The sequence below is a fragment of the Ambystoma mexicanum genome, chromosome 6p, assembly GCF_040938575.1.
Source record: "Ambystoma mexicanum isolate Mex_15411 chromosome 6p, UKY_AmexF1_1, whole genome shotgun sequence".
Classification (NCBI taxonomy): domain Eukaryota; kingdom Metazoa; phylum Chordata; class Amphibia; order Caudata; family Ambystomatidae; genus Ambystoma; species Ambystoma mexicanum.
This window is the reverse complement of record NC_090935.1, coordinates 986,055,166-986,075,589: the sequence shown is the minus strand read 5'-3', so window position 1 is coordinate 986,075,589 and position 20,424 is coordinate 986,055,166.

The window sequence follows — 20,424 nt, the reverse complement described above, 5'->3', positions numbered from 1 at the left end:
GGGTCTAGTGGGCCAACAATAGCGATGCCCGCACTCTAAAATGGTGTGCCAACCACTGGCAAAGGCTGCAGTGGGGCAATGGCACTGCCTCCAGTCTTGCCAGACAACTGACAAGTGTAACAGTTATTGCAGTGAGCTTCCACTCCTTATCCCATCCTGGGCCAATAAAAGTGGGCTGAGAGCCATTGCTTGGTCTTCTTAGTGCCAAGATGACAGATAACGGTACATCATGTGCAAAAGGAAGATATTATATGATATGATGATATATTTATAATGCACCTGTACACAAGTGTTTCTAGGCATGACAAGACAAGGGAGAGAAGACATAGGGAGGATAAAACAAACAATCTTACTAGGCCTTGTGTCATTCAGATTGTGCAAGTGCGAAACCCAAAGTGCAAGGGGGAGGGAGAGGGGAAGTGCCAGGGGAAGGAAAGTGGGAACTGCAATCAGGGCAGCAATACTCTGAGTAAGTGCAGCTAGGGCAATGCGGCTCTGGGTAAGTGCAAGGAGGTAGGAGACTGTAGGGTTCCAGGAACAGTCCCTAAGTGCACGGTAGGCCTGCAGGCAGTACAGAGGATATTGGTCAAGGGGGGCCTGCTACCCGTCAGACTCTGAGGATCGCCAGGCAGCCAATCACCACAGCGTACTAGTTGGTCACCAGGGGAGAGAGAGAGAGAAAGCAGAAGTGAAGAGGAAGATCTTGAGCTGCTTCTGGAACTTTAGGTGCTCCGGTTCAAGTTTGAGAGGTGCAAGGAGGCCATACCAGAGGGAGGCACCTTGAACCTCCTCTGATTCCTGTCTTGCTTGTTGTCTCATGTGCACTCTTCTTTCCTCTTGTATGCAATGCCGGACAATCCTGAGAGCCGGGTCCAGTTCTGATTGTGTAATGATGTCTGCCCAACCCACGAGCAGGGGTTGCAAGTGACGGACCACGTAGTTGAGGTATTCATCTGCTATGGATGACTGGGGGATTGCTGGTCCTGTCGGGTGGTAGACAGATAATCAGCCAGGTTGTCTTCCTTTCCTGGGCGATGTTTGATGACAAACATTCTCGCTTTGGCATCTCCATATATTGTGATGTTGTGTGGCCTCTTGAACTAGGCCTTCCTGGGCCGCTGTGTGGCCTCTTGACCAGGGCCTTCCTGGGCCTTTGCAGGGCCTCCCCAAGTCACTGCATGGCCCATCTGGTTGTACGCCGGAGCTGGGGGGAATCCTCTCACCTGAGGAGCACTGATACGCCAAGCCGCTCGACCGCGGTCCTCTGTGTGCCGTTCCGTGCCTCAGGGGTCGAGGTGCGCTGAGGCGATAGACCGCTCAACTGCGGGCCTCTAACTGGCATGGGTGGGTGTCGGACACCCCTCGTCGCCAAATGTGAGGTTTTGTGCGGGCCTCAAACCGACAGCAGGACGTATCACGCAGGAGCCGGAGTATTCATAACCTGTCTTTATTAATCACAGGCAGTAACTGCCGAAACCCCTCAGCCCCCTCCCTAACCCAACGTCACTTCCCTTCCCTGAGAGAAAGGACCGCAACGGCGGTCCACCCACACAACGATGTGGGTGGCAGTTTGTCGGTCCACGCAACCTGACAAAATCTACCCCCTACTCTCTGCCTGGAGAAGGGTCTGACCCTCAGAGAGTTGGAGGTGTCTGAGTGAAGGGCTCGAGAAGGAAGGTGTTTAGGAAGAGAGAGTTGAATGTAGTGCAGGCCCTGGCTCTTGAAAGCCTTGTGGACGATGCAGAGGGTCTTGAACTTGACCCTTGGTGCCAGTGGAGAGATTCCAGGGCTGGGGAGATAAGGTCCCTGTGCTTGAGGCCAAGGACATGTCTTGCAGTCCTGCTCTGGATTAGCTGCAGAGGGGGAGAGTAGAGGAAGGCAGTTTGATAAAGAGACTGTTGTAGTAAGTAGTCCAGCCTGGAGAGAACCAGTGCTCTTGAGACAGTGAGCTTCTGGGGGAAAGTGAGGAAAGGAAGAATACCTCTGAGGAGGTACAGCTGGCAGTGGGTCTTCTTGGCAACATCAGTGAAGTGAGGAGAGAAGGAGAGCGTGGAGCCGAACGTGACATCAATGTTTTTAGCCTCACAGGAAGGGTGAAGGAGGAGGGCCCAAGGATGGTAGCCAGAGTGAGAGAGGGAAAGCAGTAGCGGGGGACCCAATGAGAAGGATCTCAGTCTTACTGGCATTAGGGCAGAGATTGTTGGAGGCACACCACTCCTGAATCGTGGATAGCAAGTCAGGAATGAGCGAAAGAGGAGAGGAGGCTGATGGTAGCCTGAAGGCGAACAGAGTGTCATCCGCATAACACTGAAAGTTAGAGGAGAAGGTAGAGATAAGGTGGGTGAAATGGGCCAAGTAGACATTGAAGAGCCAGGGTGAGAGGGTAGAGCCTTGGGGAACACCACATGCGGTGAGAGAGGTGGTAGAGAGAAAGGTCCCAAGTTGGACCTGGGAGGGTCGGTCCAGGAGGAAGGAGGTCAACCAAGCCAGGGCCTGATCCATGATGCCCAGGTTCTCACATAGATGATTGATCAGGATGGTATGATTCACTGTGTTGAAAGCAGAGGAAAGAAACAGGAGGATGAGGACAGATAGAATGCTAGAATCGAGATTAGTGAGCACATCTTAACAGTTGTTCAGGAGAGCAGTTTGCGTGCTTCTGGCTGCTCTTAAGAAGACTGATGATCATGGAGACAACCAACATATTCAGTGTGGAGAGTAAGCTGGGAGATGGCCAGCTTTTCCAGGAGTTTGCCCAGGAAAGGAGTAAGAGAGATTGGGCGGTAATTTGCCAGAGAGGAAGGATCGGCAGGAGGCTTTTTCAGGAAGGGGTGCACAAGGGAGTACTTGAGGTGGGAGGGGAAAGTTCCAGTGGCAAAAGAGTGATTGCAGAAATTGGCCAAGGCTGCAGCAAGGGTGTCAATGTGGTCCTTGTTAGTTCTGGAGGAGCAGTCAATGCTACCCTGGTGTATCAGCATAGAATAGGCAAGAAAGGCAGGTTATTTGTGAACAGTGGCAGAATGCTTTCTTTAAATTAGATATACAATTATGTGTGAAGATCCCCCCACCGGGGCATCCTCTGACGGAAAAGTTAGGGAGCAACTTGTCTTTTCTTTTACAGACCAGTTCAATAATGTTTAATAACCTTCTGCTTTTTTAAAAGGTTCTACCACCCTCAAAGTACCTGAGAGGCCACAGCAGAACAGGATCCAAGGTGAATCTGGAACATTTGGATGACTCCTGAGTCTAGAAGATGCTCTTCCTTGTCACAGTGCCTTTGGTGCCTTGGCAAGCGAAGTGGCAGAGTTTCTCGGTTTTACTCAACGTTCCTGTCTGAAGATGGACCCCCCCTTGGAATAAGGCACCACTGGGATGCTGAGTCCAGTAAGAAAAATGGAACCAAAGTCTTTTTGTAGTGCATCAATTTTGCTCTTCGCACTGCTCTCCTTTGTAATACGATTTCTCTGCCCGTATAAGCCCTGTGAAGATGAAACTTGGTGTGGGCTCATAAAGGCTTGGCAGATGAGAGTACTTGGGACCCTGGGGACCCTTTGATGACTTCTAGTGGCGATGGGTGTGTAGGTAACCTTTGGTGTTGGCTTTCAGAATATCGTGGTTTTCTGACTTCTGGTTCTTTGATGCTGCAGCACGGACATCTAGATGGCTTCTGGTGACCAGGACGTGACCACTGGAGTGGACCTAGGACCATCACCAAGTCTGGACCATTGGGACATCTTTGTTAGGTTCAGGTGGTGGGAAACCCACCAACATACCTTCCTCTGCACTCAGCAACTCTGGACTCTCTCTGGTGGGAACAAAAGGTCAGTGATGATGGCAAGGATGTTCCTTGAAATGTTCTTAGGCAGTTTGGAACTTTCACAGCTCTGAGTGCCCAGCACCATTATGCCAGGGTACCTCCTCTTCTGGGTGAAAGATAACAACAGCTTCCAGTGGTAACGAAATTCTCCTCCAGACCCTGGGTGACACCAATGGACTTCTCCTACTCAAGATGTCTGGGCACTCCTCTTCAAGCCACATGAAGAGCCCTTCTCCAGACGGCAGGCACACAGGACTGGCATACAGGGTTCTTCTAATGAAGAGCAGCAGTTTGCACGATGGTCCTTCATAGTTCGGGGAGAGGTCTCCTTTGCAGGTCTTCTCTGGATCAGTCCTCGGAGGAACACAGCAGCTATTGGATAACATGAAGAAAATGCAGCAGCAGCCTTCTCCATCAGTTGGGCTTCAAGGAACAGCTTCTTCTTGCTTCAGCTTCGACTTCAGCTTCTGAACAAATTGGTATGTGAGAGGGCCCCAGATATACACATCTGTTCCCCATTCACTTTGGCTGAGCCAGGCTCTGTCAGCCAATCACTCAGAAGGGCATTCATGCTGGCAGGAAGCCAATCAGCCTGATAGCCATTTAGGCCATTTACCCCACCCAGACACCCATAACAAAGAATGTGAATTGGGGTAAGTACCCAGTATTTTAGCACACTACACTGCATTCATGTCAGTTTTAGTCAGGGCTGTCTCATTAATTGTGTCATACACACAGAAACCAGACACCCACCACACAGAATGTTCACTTCAGACTCCATTCATACAGGTCCCACTCCTATGGTGTACCCACAACACACAGTCTCTGGGAAGGTTCGAGTCAGTCTTGCAGGAAACAGCCCCAGAGCCATATATGGTATTTCCACCCAACAGCCAGTCAGGAGGTATGGATTCACAGGACTTTGGGAAACATTGTAAAAGACAATAGAAACCAGGAGGCCACCATTACACTGCTCATTGCCGTCTTAGAAGTTCTGCATTACTCTTGCTGGCCTCCTCCTAGTCCCATTACTTAACTGGTGTGTGTGAGAGTCAATAAAGAGAGGATGGTGTGTCTCTTTCTCGCCCCAGTACTTAACTGGTGTTAACTGAGGAATACTCTATCGGAAAAATAGTGAAGGTACTGGTAACAGCCTACAAAGACCTGTGGGATGTCAAATTCATTATAAAAGTAAGATGCAATGGGGGATACTGTGTCTCACCTAAGAGTACCTCATCCCCACTCCTTAAGTCTCCTCCACCCAGGTGATCCTTTCTCGCATATCCACCCTGGCCACCTGGGAGGAGGATATCTGGGGAAAAGAAGTGAGGACGCCTGTCATGATGCCTACCCCCAGGCATCCGGACCAAGCCCATCAGCCCCGGGAGCAGGCATCTAGACATTTAGTAAAACCTCAGCAGCCCAGGCTAGGGGCTATCTGGGTTCAGTCCTGGCGCCTTAGGCACCAGGCTCATAGTAGAAATCATTCCTGGCGCCTAAGGCACCAGGCTCATAGTCATTACTTACCTCAGGCAGGCCATGCTGCAAATGACTCCAATCCAACATGAAGCCTGAAAGGGACTATTTTTCTACAGGGACTATTTTTTACTCGGGTGTGGTTCTAGAGACTTCTTACCTGGGACTACTTTTGAGGCTATTTAAACCACGCCCGACCAGCAACACACGCTTCGCGTTATTCTGCATCCAGCAGCGTAACGCTCACCGTGCCTGCAGCCTGCATCCAGTCTTCTGCCACGCCCACCTCGAATCCAGAGCTCCTAAAACAAAGAGGAAAGAGACAAGGTTAGAAAACGAACTTATTTCTATTCCACACCTGATTCTGGATCCATCTTGTCTCCGGACCTGTAAAGAACATCATTTCTGCACACGCCGCACCTCCAGCTGCAGCGCCGCGCCATACTCACCAGTCTTCACAGCATCCTTCGGGTCGGCGCTGCCTCCATCATTTCTTCGCCGAGCTTCGGCACCTAGGAGACAAAAGAAAACCACAAGGTGAGCCGAGGGAACCAACAAATATAATTCTTACCACCTTAGACTTAACTGATTTACCACCGGAGGCATCCTTTTTTGACTCTCCATATTTTCACGTGCCACATCTGTAAAGAGAGACCAAACAACACGTTTTCCACGTGCAACATTTACCGGACAGCGCCGGGTAATACAGACTCTTACCTGAGCGCCACCAGCTGCCACAAGAGCATCTTTTCATGAGCCAGCTGCAAGACAAGAAAGGAAGGGGGGAACAAGAGTGAACATCGGACATATTGAACTCTATGAACTTAATACTTACTGGTCCTCACCAGGAACCTCAGAGTCAATACTCTCCGGAACTCTCCCGAGCCTTCAAACCAGTGAAGTAACTGGAATCGACGCGCCCCTGCAAATCCACGCAGGATGGAGAGCTCATCTTTCAAGAATATAAGGTGAGATTGCTGTGAGGGCATTTCGGAGGTGATTAGTTGGGGAGGACTATGGGGGTGCCATCACTTGAATCCACAAGTGGCTAAATCCATCTCTCCACTTGCAGGAGAATATTTCTAAGGGTTAAGCAGACAAGATTAGGAGGGCAGATCCAGTCAGTCATTGCTGCACTACGCATCACGTGGGTTGAGATCGCAGCTGTCCGGTTCCGACCGACGCCCCTGTGGGAGCCAGGTGAGCGTAACCACACCCTCAGATTCCTCACAAAAGTAAGTTGGTATTTCCTAAAAGAGAGGTGTGTTTTAGCAGACTGTGGAGTTACTGGGGCTATAGATATTGTTTTCACTGGTTATTTCAGAAATTGAGGCAATTACAGAAGGAGATTATGTCTATACATCATGTGGACTGTTGAGTGATGAATCTCATTGCTCAAAGGATTGTGGAGGAATAGAGAATTTTGAGATGACATAGGTGATGTGTATCAGAAGCATTGGCTTAGTACTTTTCTGGTTATATAATATTATTTTAGATGGAGTATTTAAAATGAGAGATGCATGCTCAAATTGGGGAGACGTTTTTTGACTGGGAGGACAGGATTTTTTCTCTTTGGGAAAAGGAAATTAATTGGTCATCTAAGGAATGAGCACAGAGACATTTTGCAAAAATGTTTGGATTCTAATAAAGGAGAGGAGCATTTGTCTGAATGAAAGGATAGTTTTGGATTGTAAATAGGGATAAAAACACAAAGGTTCTTTATAGAGCCACTCATAGAAGTTATGAAATATTATTGAAAATGAACATGTTCTCTGTTACTTCTTTTTCTATAGCTGTGGGTATAGCCTGCCTACAGGCGCGGGTACTGTGACATTTTAACCAAATTAACTTATTTGTTTTTGAATATTGGAAGTCAAAATTTCACATAGCATTTTTATGCATCCTCCCCTCTAGTCTTATGTTATTTAAAGTTTGATACATCTGCACATATGGGTTTTCTGTTATGGTAAAATGTCTGCATACCCACAGCAACAGATGGATTTCTTTGTGCTTGCGGCTAAAGACCAGCCAATGAAATGTTGCACCCTCTCAGTGGCTCCCATAGCCATGGGTATTAGTAGGCCAATGGGACATCATGTGTTTTGGCATGCCTGTGTAGCCACGGGTGTAACTGCTGGCAGAGCCGCAGCTATTGTAATACACATTTCTGGGCAGTAATCATTTTATTTAATGTATGTTACAGCACACAATTTTAGATATCTTTCTGATTCCATGCCCTCAACTGTACCCTTGTGTCATTTGAAATTTTAAAGGTTAGCAATGACTGTTTCTGAGCTTGTAAAAAATGTATGTCTATCCACGCCTATAAGCAGGCATTCATACCTCCAGCTATCATCAAGCCAATGGGACATTGTGTATTTCAGTGGGTTTGTGTAGCCATGGGTATGAATGCTGCTTGTAGCCGCGGCTATTAGTACACATATTTCTGCACAGTATTCACATTGTTTTGTTGAGGTTAAACCACACATTACATGCCCTCATCTCTACCTTCATGTCATTTTAACTTTGCACCCTTTGCAATATGTGTTTTTGAGTGTATAAAAAATATATGGATACCTACGTCTATAAGGGATTGTTCATAGTCAGCGATATAGTAAAGCCGCAGCTATGAAAAAATGATTAAAAAGAAAAAGTGTTGCATGTTATTATATGCCTGCATATGCATGTAATAGGTAGTCCATAAAAGGGCTGTCTTGGGGTATACTGAGGAAAAATGAGTTTTAAAAATAAGTTTGGTTTTGTATGTTATTATACGTCTACATATGGATGTAATAGGTAGTCTTTAAAAGGACTGTTTTGGGGTATTCTGGCATTTTAGCACATTTGTAGTACTGCTTTGATGTTATCAAGGAACATGTATTTCCTTTATCAGTTAGGTGTACTCCGTCATCTCTGTACAGGTTAGACATGTAGAACTGGATATTGTTGTTTGATATCCATAATTGTTTTTGGCCTTTGATGAAAGCTGAAACTATCTTATTAACATTTCTACATGAATTTTCAATTTTGGAATTAAATCTGGTGGTCCACTTGCATTTTCACCTCTGAATCAGACTGGAAAAGGTAAAGGTGGTGTGAAGAAAAGTTCCATTCGTTTTTGCAAGTCCTGTTTCATCATTAAATCAAGGGACATACCTGGTACATTACCCAAACAATTGCCTCCACAGTGAATCATTATGACGTCTGCCTGCCCTGTACTTCGCAGACTGAACAACTTAAGAACAACTTGCTTCAACTGCATTCCCCGCAATCCAAACCATATAATTCTAAAATCAGTCAAGCCCAGGTCCATGTTAATATTTAGTTTCTGTCAAAAAGTCAGTAACCAAAAGAGCCAAATATCTGCATTAAGCCACACAGTTTTATAACCAGCCACCATATCTGTTCTCCTTAATTTCTAGGAAAATTATTCTTAGTTTGAATTTGTACTAATAGTAGGACTGAGTTATTCAAGATATTTGTGTTTTAGTGTTTGGAATTGGTTGGTGTTACAGTTGGAATTGTGTACTTGCCTGTGATTGGTTGCAGTGAACATGTGTCAGCCATTTTAATACTTTGCTTATTACAGGCCTGTTTTTGTGCCATTGATTTTTGAAAAGTATCATATGCACCATTTTGTGGACTTTTGACATTTTGAGTGCAGAACCCACACTGTGAAGCTATTGAGTCTGTGGCTGATGTGAAGATCTGTGGATCTTTTGGATTAGTTGAATGTGAGTGATAGTAAATTTGTATATATTTGATGCTTTCTTTGTACTGTATTTTATGTAAGGTATATGAAATAAGTTTGTTCTTGAGTTAGTAAAGGTTATAACTGATTTATAATGCAGGGTTTTCTGGTTTACTTGTGTGTTTTAAGGAGAGTGATCAAGCAGCAGTCCAGGTGAAGCTATGGTTATATGTGATAGAAAATTTTCTGCATTAATACGTTGTTTCACATTGTTTTGCTTAAAGTTTTATTTGATAACATGCTGTTAATAGGGCTTTGGGAAGTTCTTTTTTGTATCTTACTGTAATTGTTAAACATACAATGGGAATGGTGCATAGCAAAAAAATATGTGGCAGGAATTGCTAGAAGTTGTTGATTAGGAAAGAAAAAGGATTTCAGTTTGAAGATCTAGGCTGTACATTGAGTTGCATGGTATAGCCCCCATGAGAATATTTGCTCCAGTGAAAATAATAAAATGAGATAGGAATGCGATTTATTTTTATAATGGTTTTATAACCATTTTCTATGTTTTTAATAGTTTTACATGGTAATCTGAAAATGTCTGTGTTTTAAAAAGAGTTTTTATGCTGCAGTGCATGGTGTTGTATGGTTATCTATAAGAGAAAACAGACTGAATTAATGTGTTCTTAAATGTTGTTTTGCTAAACACAGAACATAATTTGTAAAATAAAAATGAGGGCTCAACATTTTTCTTTGGCAGCCAGCAGTCCTTTATGAGATTCCCCCAAGTGGAATAAGGCCCCGTGGGCTGCTCTGGTGTAAGATAACCTTCTCTGAACACAAACTCTGTAAGTACTGTAAGCATGAGCCATGGAAGTGCAAGCATTCATCATATAGAATAGATTGAATTAGAAGTGTAACCTTCCATCAAATAGAATAGTTGCAGCTTGGGCCTCAGCAGTGTACACTTCCCTTGAGTATGATTCATATAGAATAAGCTCTAGAAGTTTAAGCTCCACTCATAATGATTATACGTATCGCCTTAGTAGCGCAAGGGCACGTTATATAGACACAGAATGGTTTCCCAAGTGCAAATTGCCCCAAGAAAAACAGGCACAGTATGGGACTCAGCAGCGCAATCCCAGCTCACATATAACAGTTGCAGTATGTGTTTGGTTGTGCCTGCTCCCTTCATGTAGAATAGGCACAGTATGGGCATTGGCAGTGCAGTTGCATCCCACATCTAACAGTTACAGTATGGACCTTGACTGTGTCTGCTCCAGTCGCATATTTTAGACATAACAGGCGCCTTTGCAGTCCATGCTCCACTCACATAGAACATAAATAGTGCTACAAGCAGTGGCCATACAAGCTCTGATTATCTTAATGAATGCACAATTCTGATGATAACAACCATATGCCAATACATTTTATGTGGTGCGGCTGGATCAAATTAAGCACTCAAACTACTTAATTGGTTAAATGCTGTTAAATGTGGCTTTGGTAACTTTATTTTTACCTCACTTCAATGTACATGTATTTCTAATGTTTGTACATGTACACATGTTACTAAATTTGGATTGATACTGTGACTTCCTTTTGCCATCCTTTCTACCCCCACACAACTTATGCCATCCTCTCTGGTACTATCCACCAATACGTCTACCTTTGCTCTCCCCATTTTGTCTATGCCCACTCATCCTACCCCCACTATATCTACTTCAACCCATCCACCTTACTGCCACCCTTTTTACCCTCGCCTGTCCATGTTATCCCCCTCTCTGTCGCCCATCCACTGTTCCCCCATCCTCTATATTCCCAAGTGCCCACTGTACCCAGACTGTCTTTATGCCAACCCAATCATCCTGCGTGCATCCATCGTACCCTTCACATTGTACTTCTATCCATCTTACCTCCTTCATCGCTACCTTTATCTATCCACTCACCCCATGTGTACTATGTGTATGTAGACTGTCAGTATGCACACTCATTTTATTTACCTTAATAAAATTCACACGCTGTATACATCCATCCACTTACCCTATTTCTATTCTTTCTACCGACAGCTAGCCTACCTCCACTGTGTTTACCCCCACCCACTCATCCTATCTCCATGAGCACTACCTCCACCATTTTACCCCTTCAATTACTACCTCCAACTACCCTACGTATCGCCACCCTGTCCATCGCCGCCAACTCATTCTACACATCATATTTCTTCTGCCATCCGCTTGCCTTACATTCAGGGACTATACCTGCACTCTATGTATCCCCACCTATTTTACTTCCATTGTCTGTACCCCCATGCAACCACCCTACCTCCACCCTCTGTGCTCTCACCCACCCTACCCCCACCATATGTATTCTCATTCATTCTGCCTCCAACATTTCTAACCCTATCTGCTATATTCCCACCCACTATACCTACATTGTCTCTGTCTGCATCCACTTATCCACCCTACCTCAACCCTCTGTTCCCGATCGACCTCTATTTTCTCTTCTCATGCCCAGTTACCCTACCTGCAACCTCTGTACCCCTATCTACTCACCCTATCCCCACACTCTGTAGCTCCATCCATTCACCCTATTTCAATTTTCTGTGTAGCCATCCACCCACCTTACCTCCCCTGTTTTTTATCCTCAGCCAGCCATCCTATCTGTATTCACCCTACATCCACCACCCTACGCTCACACTGCCTAATCCCAACCACCCGATCCCCATCTTCTCTACTCCTGCACATGCATCCTATCACTACTCTGTTTACCTGCTCACACCCACCGTACTCTATTCTTTTTGTACATCCATGTATACACTGAACTTCTCCCATCTTTATTGCTATCCACCTGTGCTATCTCTACTCTTCCTACTGTTACCTTTTCATTTTGAATGGATCTTACTTTTATGGATTTTTCTATTCTAGAGGACTACAGGTGGCATGCATGTACTAATTATATTTGTTTCTTTACAGCATTGCTCATCCATGCCAAAGAAGAAGTGTTGCCAGCAGGAAGGATCGTTTGCAAGGAAGTAAAACATTTATATCTAGAACTGTTGTTTCAGGTTTTGTACAAACTTCTTTGGATGGCAATATACCGAGGCCTGTTAGTGAGAATGTTTTTTTGAAAATTTCCAAATTCAAGTAGGAGAAATGTCAAATAATCAATTGAACAGAACCAAGCATATTTCAAGTCAGAGTGATAAAATGAAAAATGTATCAATATCGTTAGTAGTTAGTAAGAAACAAAAGGTTTTAAACAGTAAATACAACAAATCCTCTATTAGGTTCTAGACAGAGGAATAAAGATATATATAGAAAAATGTTCCGCTCTTGAGTCTTTACACATCAATGTAGAAATGTGAAATCAGAATCTAGTTATGTGGTGAGGCAATTTCTTGATAAGAAAAATTGGAAGGAATAATCAGAAAAGCTTTTCATATGAAAAGAATATTGTTAATTTTTGTGTTGAGCAAACTTAAGAAATTAATTAAGGTCACCATGCCAATGTACACAAAGATACAAATAGTTGATGTACTTACACGTGACAACTTTTGTGAAGCCTTTGGTGGTGGGTGGAAACACACTTCTCATACAGAAAGATTTTGGAATGAGAGTTACATTCAACAGTGGAATGTAGCCATTGCTATTCCTGAGAGTGGACGTAGCTAAGAAGTACAAAATATGTGCTATCTGAAAAAGAAGAAATCTGAAAGGCAGTCACTAGTGAAGCAGAATGTATAGGACCGTCTTCGATAAAAGCAAGAAAAGAAACTTTGGTATAGACTTGTAATTGTTTGTTCGATATTGACAAGTTTTCCTGACAATCAGACTTTTGCAATTGTTGCACAAAAATGATAATGTTCAAAGACAAATCAAGATGTTGCAGAAAATAGATGAGTGTAAAGTTTGTGAGAAAACAGTACTTCTGGGTCACTCTCTAGGTTGTCTTTATAAAAGCAGATCTAACAGTCCGTTTCATCATGTAAAGATGCTGGATACACATCATAGCAAAATGAGACATCTTCTTGATAAATTGTATAAGTGCAAACACCATAGGCCTCATCAGGAGTCTGGCGGTATCCCAGCCTTAATTTCGTGGAGCAGACTTAGCATTACTGCCATGACCTGCGGCGCAATTAGTGCTGCATCACATTCTGTCGTGAATGCGCACACCACTTTGGCTGTAACGCTAATTCCGTCTGGCAAAATTAGCGTCAAAACAAGGCACTCAAACGAAATTCTGGCACAATTGCCATTACCGCTGGACATCAATCAGCGCTAATAGTGCCGGCGCAATTAGCGCTGGCAGAAATAGCTTGTCGCTGCAGCAGGAAGCATGGCAACAACCATATTGAAAAACCGAATTCACCCTGAATCCGCTTCCTGCAACCACCAGACCTTCAAACCAACTGGGATCATGTCACAGGAGAGGACCTGAGGGAAGGTGTCCTAAAACCGGCTTCAGAAACCCAAATTCAGTGAGGAGGAGCTACAAGTCCTCACTGATGAGGTGGTGGGACACTGTGAAGAGTTCTACGGGAGCAGGCAAAGGAAAACCTTATGGCAATGCAAGACCGCGATCTGCAGGCACGAAGCCCGAAGGTCACAGCAGTCGGCATGGTCCCCGGGATGCAGAAGACTGCTGCAGTGCTAGAATGACCTAAGGGTCAGGACGCAGGACCTCCTCTCCCAACACTGGCAGGAGGGATATGGCCACAGGAGGCGGAACTACAGAGCCCCTTGTAATCACACCATGGGAGAAGACCAGCAGAATCCTTGATATGGAGAGGATCGAGGGAGTTGGTGGAGCAGAGGTGGGGGCCAGGAGGCAGGAGGAGAGGCACCCCCCCATTGCACATAGCAAATGACCAACCATGTAAGTGTCCCTTACCATAGAATGAACCAATGGACAGGAACACGTGTAAGCGGGCCCAGAAGCTAGCCTGGGCAATCAAGGTGACCTGATGGGGTGCCACATCAGCCCCCCTCCAAAGCAGCCTGGGGGTCGGAACCAAGAGCACCCATGAGCTGTTGTGGAGTGTGAAGGTGAGACAAGTGGCCTATCCAAGTGCATTGCACTCCACTCCACTGCTGGCACTCTGCGTGCCAGCATGTGTGTGCCATGTGAGTATCCACAACACCGCACAGTTGTCACACCAACATGTGCCGGGCTCAGTGGTCAGCCCCATGCTGTTACGGCAGACGAGCCCCATGGGAGTGTACGGCTCCCTGCACCTACATGGGTGGTATGAGCCAAACACAAAACAAGACAGAGCACCACAGCCGGCTGCACAACATCGAGCCATGGGCATGAGCCATGGCAGTACGATAGACGATGCCACTAAAGCCACTCCCACAAGGTGTGCATCTCCAGGGAAGGGAGTGTGGAGGCATGAACACATATGATCATCTCATGTGCTGCAAAACCAAAGGCTGGGCATGTTTTCCAGCACATGACCATGAGAGCATGACACAATATGCATGACCAATACTGTGGGCACATGCAATGGGCCTTGTACATCCACATGGGTGGGGTGTCACTCTGATCAACAGTATGTTTGACTTGCATGCCAATCCATGTGAACACACGATGCCTGACAGCATGTTGTTTGTCCCCTACAGGCACTCAGGCAGCTCAGTAAGAGGCTGAGGAGGATGAGGGGGAAGTCCCATTGGCGACTGAAGCCTCCAGGGCATCTACATCCACTGCAACCCCTGATGGGCAACCATATGTGGCGCGCAAGTCACAGCATGCCAAACCTGGCCCCAACAAAACCAGGCCTGCTGGTGGCAGTGCAGGTCCTGAGCCAACCTCACATGCCTCCAGGAGCACCACCACTCCAATTGCACCAGAACATCCAGCCACAGTAGCTGTAACCAATGATACACTTGCTGGCAGGTGTGAAGAAGCCAGTCAGGATGAAGCCACCCACCAGCCACAGGGTGCTGTTGAATCACACAACCCTGACAGTCTGCATCATAGCAAGCATGCCCAGACACCAGAGGGTGACATGGACACCCCCTCATATAGGTTCTGTGTTTTAATCATGGCTAACCACGCAGCCCCCAGCCGATTCCCCAGCCAACACCGAGCCACAACATCCGGCTGGACGCCATGAAGAGGTGGCAACTTGAAATGAAGGCCATAGCAAACACCCACGCCCTCCACCTCCATGCTATATGTGGCTGCATGCAGGGTGCCACATGCCAGATCGTGCGGAGCATGGAGCTCAGCCGGGCACAGGCGGCTGCAACAACTGCCTCACTGACGGTGTACGGCCAGCGTGTCAGGGAGCTAACAGAGGGCATAGCTGCCTTTGTGCAGTCCATGTAGCAGAGTATGAACTAACTCTACAAAATATCCAGGGGCCAGTGTCCATACCCTCGAGTTCCATAACGCCTAAAGAGGGGTTGTTGCGAAGGCACTGGTCCAAGCACAATCTGGGCCCAAAGTCACTTGGGGAAGCCCTGAGGAAAAAGAAGACATGCAAGTGACTATGTCCCAGTTGTTGCCCACAGTGGTAGTGTTGGGTTGGTGTTGGTGGGGTGGGGTGGGGAAGGGGGCTAGTGTGTTGGCAGGTGTTGGGAAGTTGGGGTGGAGGATCATTTTTTGGGGTGCTGTTGGGATTTGGGAGAAGGGGGAGAGTGTGTTGGGGTGTTCTTGGGAGGTGGGGCAAGGGGGGATAGTTTGTGCACTATGCCATTACCCCATAGTTCAACTTACTCAATGCAAGGACATTCCTCACTGTGTCATTGTGTTTATTCATAAATGTGTGTGGGTACACAGTGGTGAATGGTGTGTGCCATGTGAAAGTCTTCGAAGAAATTGTCCATCAGTTCCTTGTGAACCACTCATACAGCCCTAATGGCATCCTTGAAAATGCGTGCAGACTCCTCCTTCACAGGCACTGTGTCCTCATCCTCTGGAGGCAGATATTGTGGAGCATGGCACACACTAGCATGATTTTCTCAACTTATTCTGGGCTACACATTAGTGCACCTCCTGTACGGTCCATGCAGTGGAAACGGGTCTTCAAGAGGCAAAAGGTACGCTCTATACAGACACTGGTCCTGCTGTGAGTGTGATTGTAGGCCAACTATTGTGGTGTCTGTGGATCCCACGCAGGTGGATCAAGGTACATTTAAATCAGGAAATAAGGACCACGATCAAGTGCACAACATCTGGTGCATTATATGGCAAATCTATTAATATAATTTTGTTGACCGAATCTTTCCATCCCCAAATTGATCATAGAAACGCCAACAATGGGTGTAATTTCGACTCTAATAACAGATCGGATGAAATAGTAAATCGATAACTTATGCGGCTTTCAGGCAACAATAGTAAAGTGAAGGAATTGGGTAGATATATATTTCCAAACACTGTTTTAAGATGGCCACTGCCAATACGTCAGAGGAGACAGCGACAAGGGACAACAAAGTTGGCGTGGCAACGGATATACAACTCTGTGCGTGCGCCCAGTATTTCCATTAGACAGATGCTGACGCGACGGTCTGTGTAACAACGCAGAAACAGGTAATCGCGGACATGAGGACGGATTATTATATCCGCATGCCGTCGCCTTTTGCCGCGGGAAGTTAGCTGTAATTGGAGATGTTTTCGGATTCTCGCACGGGCCTGCCGAGAGACGAGCTTGGCTGAGCATCTAAGTGCCCAAAGGGGGAAAGGAGGTGAAATATCAGAGCAGGCATGGATTTCAATTTCGAAATAGTGAAACAGAGGATGCAGAGTTTTATGCAGTTGTCATTAGCATATCAAATTACAAATACATTTAGAGCCGTGATATGCAAAGATAAGAATAAAGAGGAAAGTTATAATACAGGGCACATTAGTCAACATCTAGCCAACATGTGCATATTGTTATTTATATTTTACAGGGATTAACCCGTGATTTTGTGAAACTTAATCCCGGTAAGAAACAAGTGTTTTTCCTTGTAAAACGGAGGCTTAAATATATGTACCAGATGATGTGCCATTACACGTATGAGTCCATTTCAAATAGATAAAATATGTAGAAGTACGGGGATTCATTGATATAATAGTTGAATTTGAACCAAAATTAGGCTAATTATTATGCTTTCAATCAGAATGCACAAACTATGCCTAACACTTTACGGAAATGACTAAAAGTAGTCTTTTGAATTCAGGGGAGGTGGATCCATGAGGTCTAATTATTTATTTTTTTTATTTCTTTTCTCTCTGTTTTCTTTTCATTTGCTTTTTCTCCCCGTTTTCCATGTATTATTTCATTATGTCTATCTGTATGTTTACATATTGATTTAATTTGTTTGTTTCGTATTACAATGATGACTGCAACCACATTTTTTCTTTTCTTTTCCTTCGAACGCATTGTCAAATTTATGTCAATTATTTTATTTTATGTGTATCAAATATGCAATATATTGAAGAAAGTACTAAAAAGGATTTTATTTGCCCACAAATAAGTTATTGTTTTGAAAAAGGCCCTTGAGAGGCTGAAACACGTGTCAACAACAAACGGGCAATAGGAGTCAATAAATAATTAATAAATTGCCCCGACAACACCAAATCAAGTGTGACTCAAACTTCATTTATTTACGGAGGTGGCGCAGTCTAAGTGTGTACCAATCTGCCATAGCTTTGAACCAAGGGAAGGAGGGGACTGGTCCTTACCTAAACCAACACATGAACACGGCGCCAGACCAACCGGAGGCATATTAAGGTCGCTGGCATAAGTAGCTGCACCCAGAGCCAAACCCCAAATAAAATACCACGTCTTGTGCAAGTGTATTGCTCTCGTGCAAGTGGCCTGATGGATCATTCATTGGGCCTCCTTAGGCATCTGTGGTGAGCGGGGCTGCATTGAAGGCTGAGTTTACCTGGGTACTTGGCTGTGGTGCTGCAGGGTCATTGTTGTGGGATGTGACACTTTGTGTGACACTGATTATGGATCGAACATGTTTCATTGTGGTATGTGCATTCATGTGTGCGTTGGTAGTCCTTACTGTTTATGTGCATCAGCGTATCTGGCATGTACATGATCTGTGGGGTGCACTGTGTCATTGGTGCAGGAGGTGGGCAGGTCCGACTTGTACATTGACTTTCTATGGCATGCATTCTGCAGTTGTGCACATTCACCCCCCTCCAATGTGGTTGGATGCATTGCAGTACCTGTGTTCTGCCACTTTTGCTCACCCTACTTTTCAACTGTCGTCTGTTCCTCTCCATGTATCCAGCCAGTGTTCTATTGTGTAGGGCCATGACATGGTGGGTGAAACCAGGATATCGGGCACAACAGTGGGTGATGTTCAGGTTGGGATCACAGGTCACCTGCACATTCAGTGAGTGGTAGTCCTTCCTTTTGAGGTACACCACTTCGTGGGCCTGCGAGGGCCACCAACGCCACATGGGTACAGTCGAAGGATGTGATGACATTTCACATGTGTGAAACGGCATGGAACTGTGCCTTCATGGCGTGCACCTGTGCCGGGGTGATGGGCAGTGAGATGAAGCATGAGACATGTCACAGTATGGCCACGGAGTGCTTGAAGGTGCCAGTTCCTAGGAATTGCAGGACAGAAACTAGCTTTAGCAGTAGGGGCACAGCTGCTTTGATGTTGATCCTGCTCTCTATATCCCCCTGTATTGTGATGAGCTGCTTACTTATGTCCTCCCTGTTGAGGCGGTACAGGGTAACCAGCTGACTGTCAGTGAGGATCCACAGTGAGGGCCTGACCCTTGGTATTGGTGCACGCCTTGCTTGGTGTCTCCTCCTCGTCCTCTTTCTCTCTGCACCCTATGCCCTAGGCTGCTAATCCTGCCTCTGTAGTTCCAGGTGCAGCATGAGCAGCTTCATGTCCAATCTTGCCATGTGTACTGGCAGCATGGTGTTGGGAACTGTGTTAGGCGAAGGTGTATGCCTTTCATAGTCCTCTGGAGTCATAGGGTTAACCTGTGGCTTCATTTGTGGCACCTGCATGCATTTACCTCCACTTGGAGGCTGGAGGTAACTGCTCCTTGTTTTCGGGAGTATTAGTGTTGTATTTCGGCGCTATTTCCGTCATGCCAATACTTGTGATGTGGTGGTACTCCGGCTGTATTTGCGCTGTCTGTAATAGCCCCAGCTGTAATAACGCCGGCTGTGATACAGTCTGCAATATTTGCACCGACTCATGATTGGGTGGAGTGGTAATTGCAGTGGTAAAACCATTACAGACACTTTTAAGGGTTACCACTGGGGTAGTGATGAAGCACCATGTATGTACCTTGCACTTTTAAATAAAACACTAATGAGTGGAACTGTCAAAATGTAAATTTCTACACTTCAAATGATTAACATGATTCATTTAAAAGGTTATGTATATCTGGAAGAAACTATTACAGGAAGTGGAATTGATGATCCTATGCTTTCAAAGGATCTCATTTTTCAAAATTTAAAAAGAGGTATTGCAATGGTTGAGTTGTCTTCAAGCAAAAGACCTGACAATGTTTGTGTGTCTTGTCGACACACATTCTATAAAGCACACTTACAACTAGGTACATTGAGGAGAAGGTTACAGCTACTGTACAAGACCTCTATCTGCATTTGTTTGCACAACAGAAATTTGACACATGTGAGGCACTATATGTTTGTAGATACTGCAAGTGTCTTGAATGACATGGTAGTGCCTGATATCCCTTTTGTGCTTTAAAAATGTATCTATCCTGTTTGAAGTTATTGCATTGCAAACTGTTTATCCTTTCCACAGCTCACCTTGTTTTCTTGGATAGTGTGCTCTCCGTCCTGCCTTCATCGCAGGGGCGCGTTGATTGATGCAGGCTCGTTGCTGCCTAGTTACTTCACTGGCAAGAGTCCGACAGGTAAGTATAATGAGTCTTTTGAACAGTTCTCTAACTTCGTTCCTTTCCTTCCTTAGATGATGGCCGGCGTCCAGGGATGGCGGCGTGATGCTGAGATGAGTAGCGCTGAAGGTGAGTGAGAGCGCGATGCGCGGTGCACCCCTTTCGTATTTGCATTGAACTGAGTTATTTTACTGTGTCTTTTAGGTGCCACAACGTTTTCAGCGTGGATGCCGGTTATGAAGAACAAATGCGGTGGGTAAGCGCGGTATGCGGTGCCTCTAGATGTTTCCACGCTAACCTGGAGTGTCTTTTCCCTCTTGCAGATGGATGAGAAGTTCCGGAGACAGAGTTACACCAGAGCGGCTGGGATTCAGGTAAGCGCTTGAAGCTCGTACAGTATTTAAAAATAAGCGAAGATTTGCAGAATGCTTACTAATGCCTTTTTTCTGTTCTTTTTCCCTTTTCCTTAGGAAGCGGCGTGCCGGGATGGGAATGACACTGCCGAAGATGCCCGCAGAACAGAAGGAGTGATGACTGATGGGCAGAAGCGCCGCAAGGTAAGGCTGTTCCTAACGGTGTTCTTGTTCTTGCAGGAGCT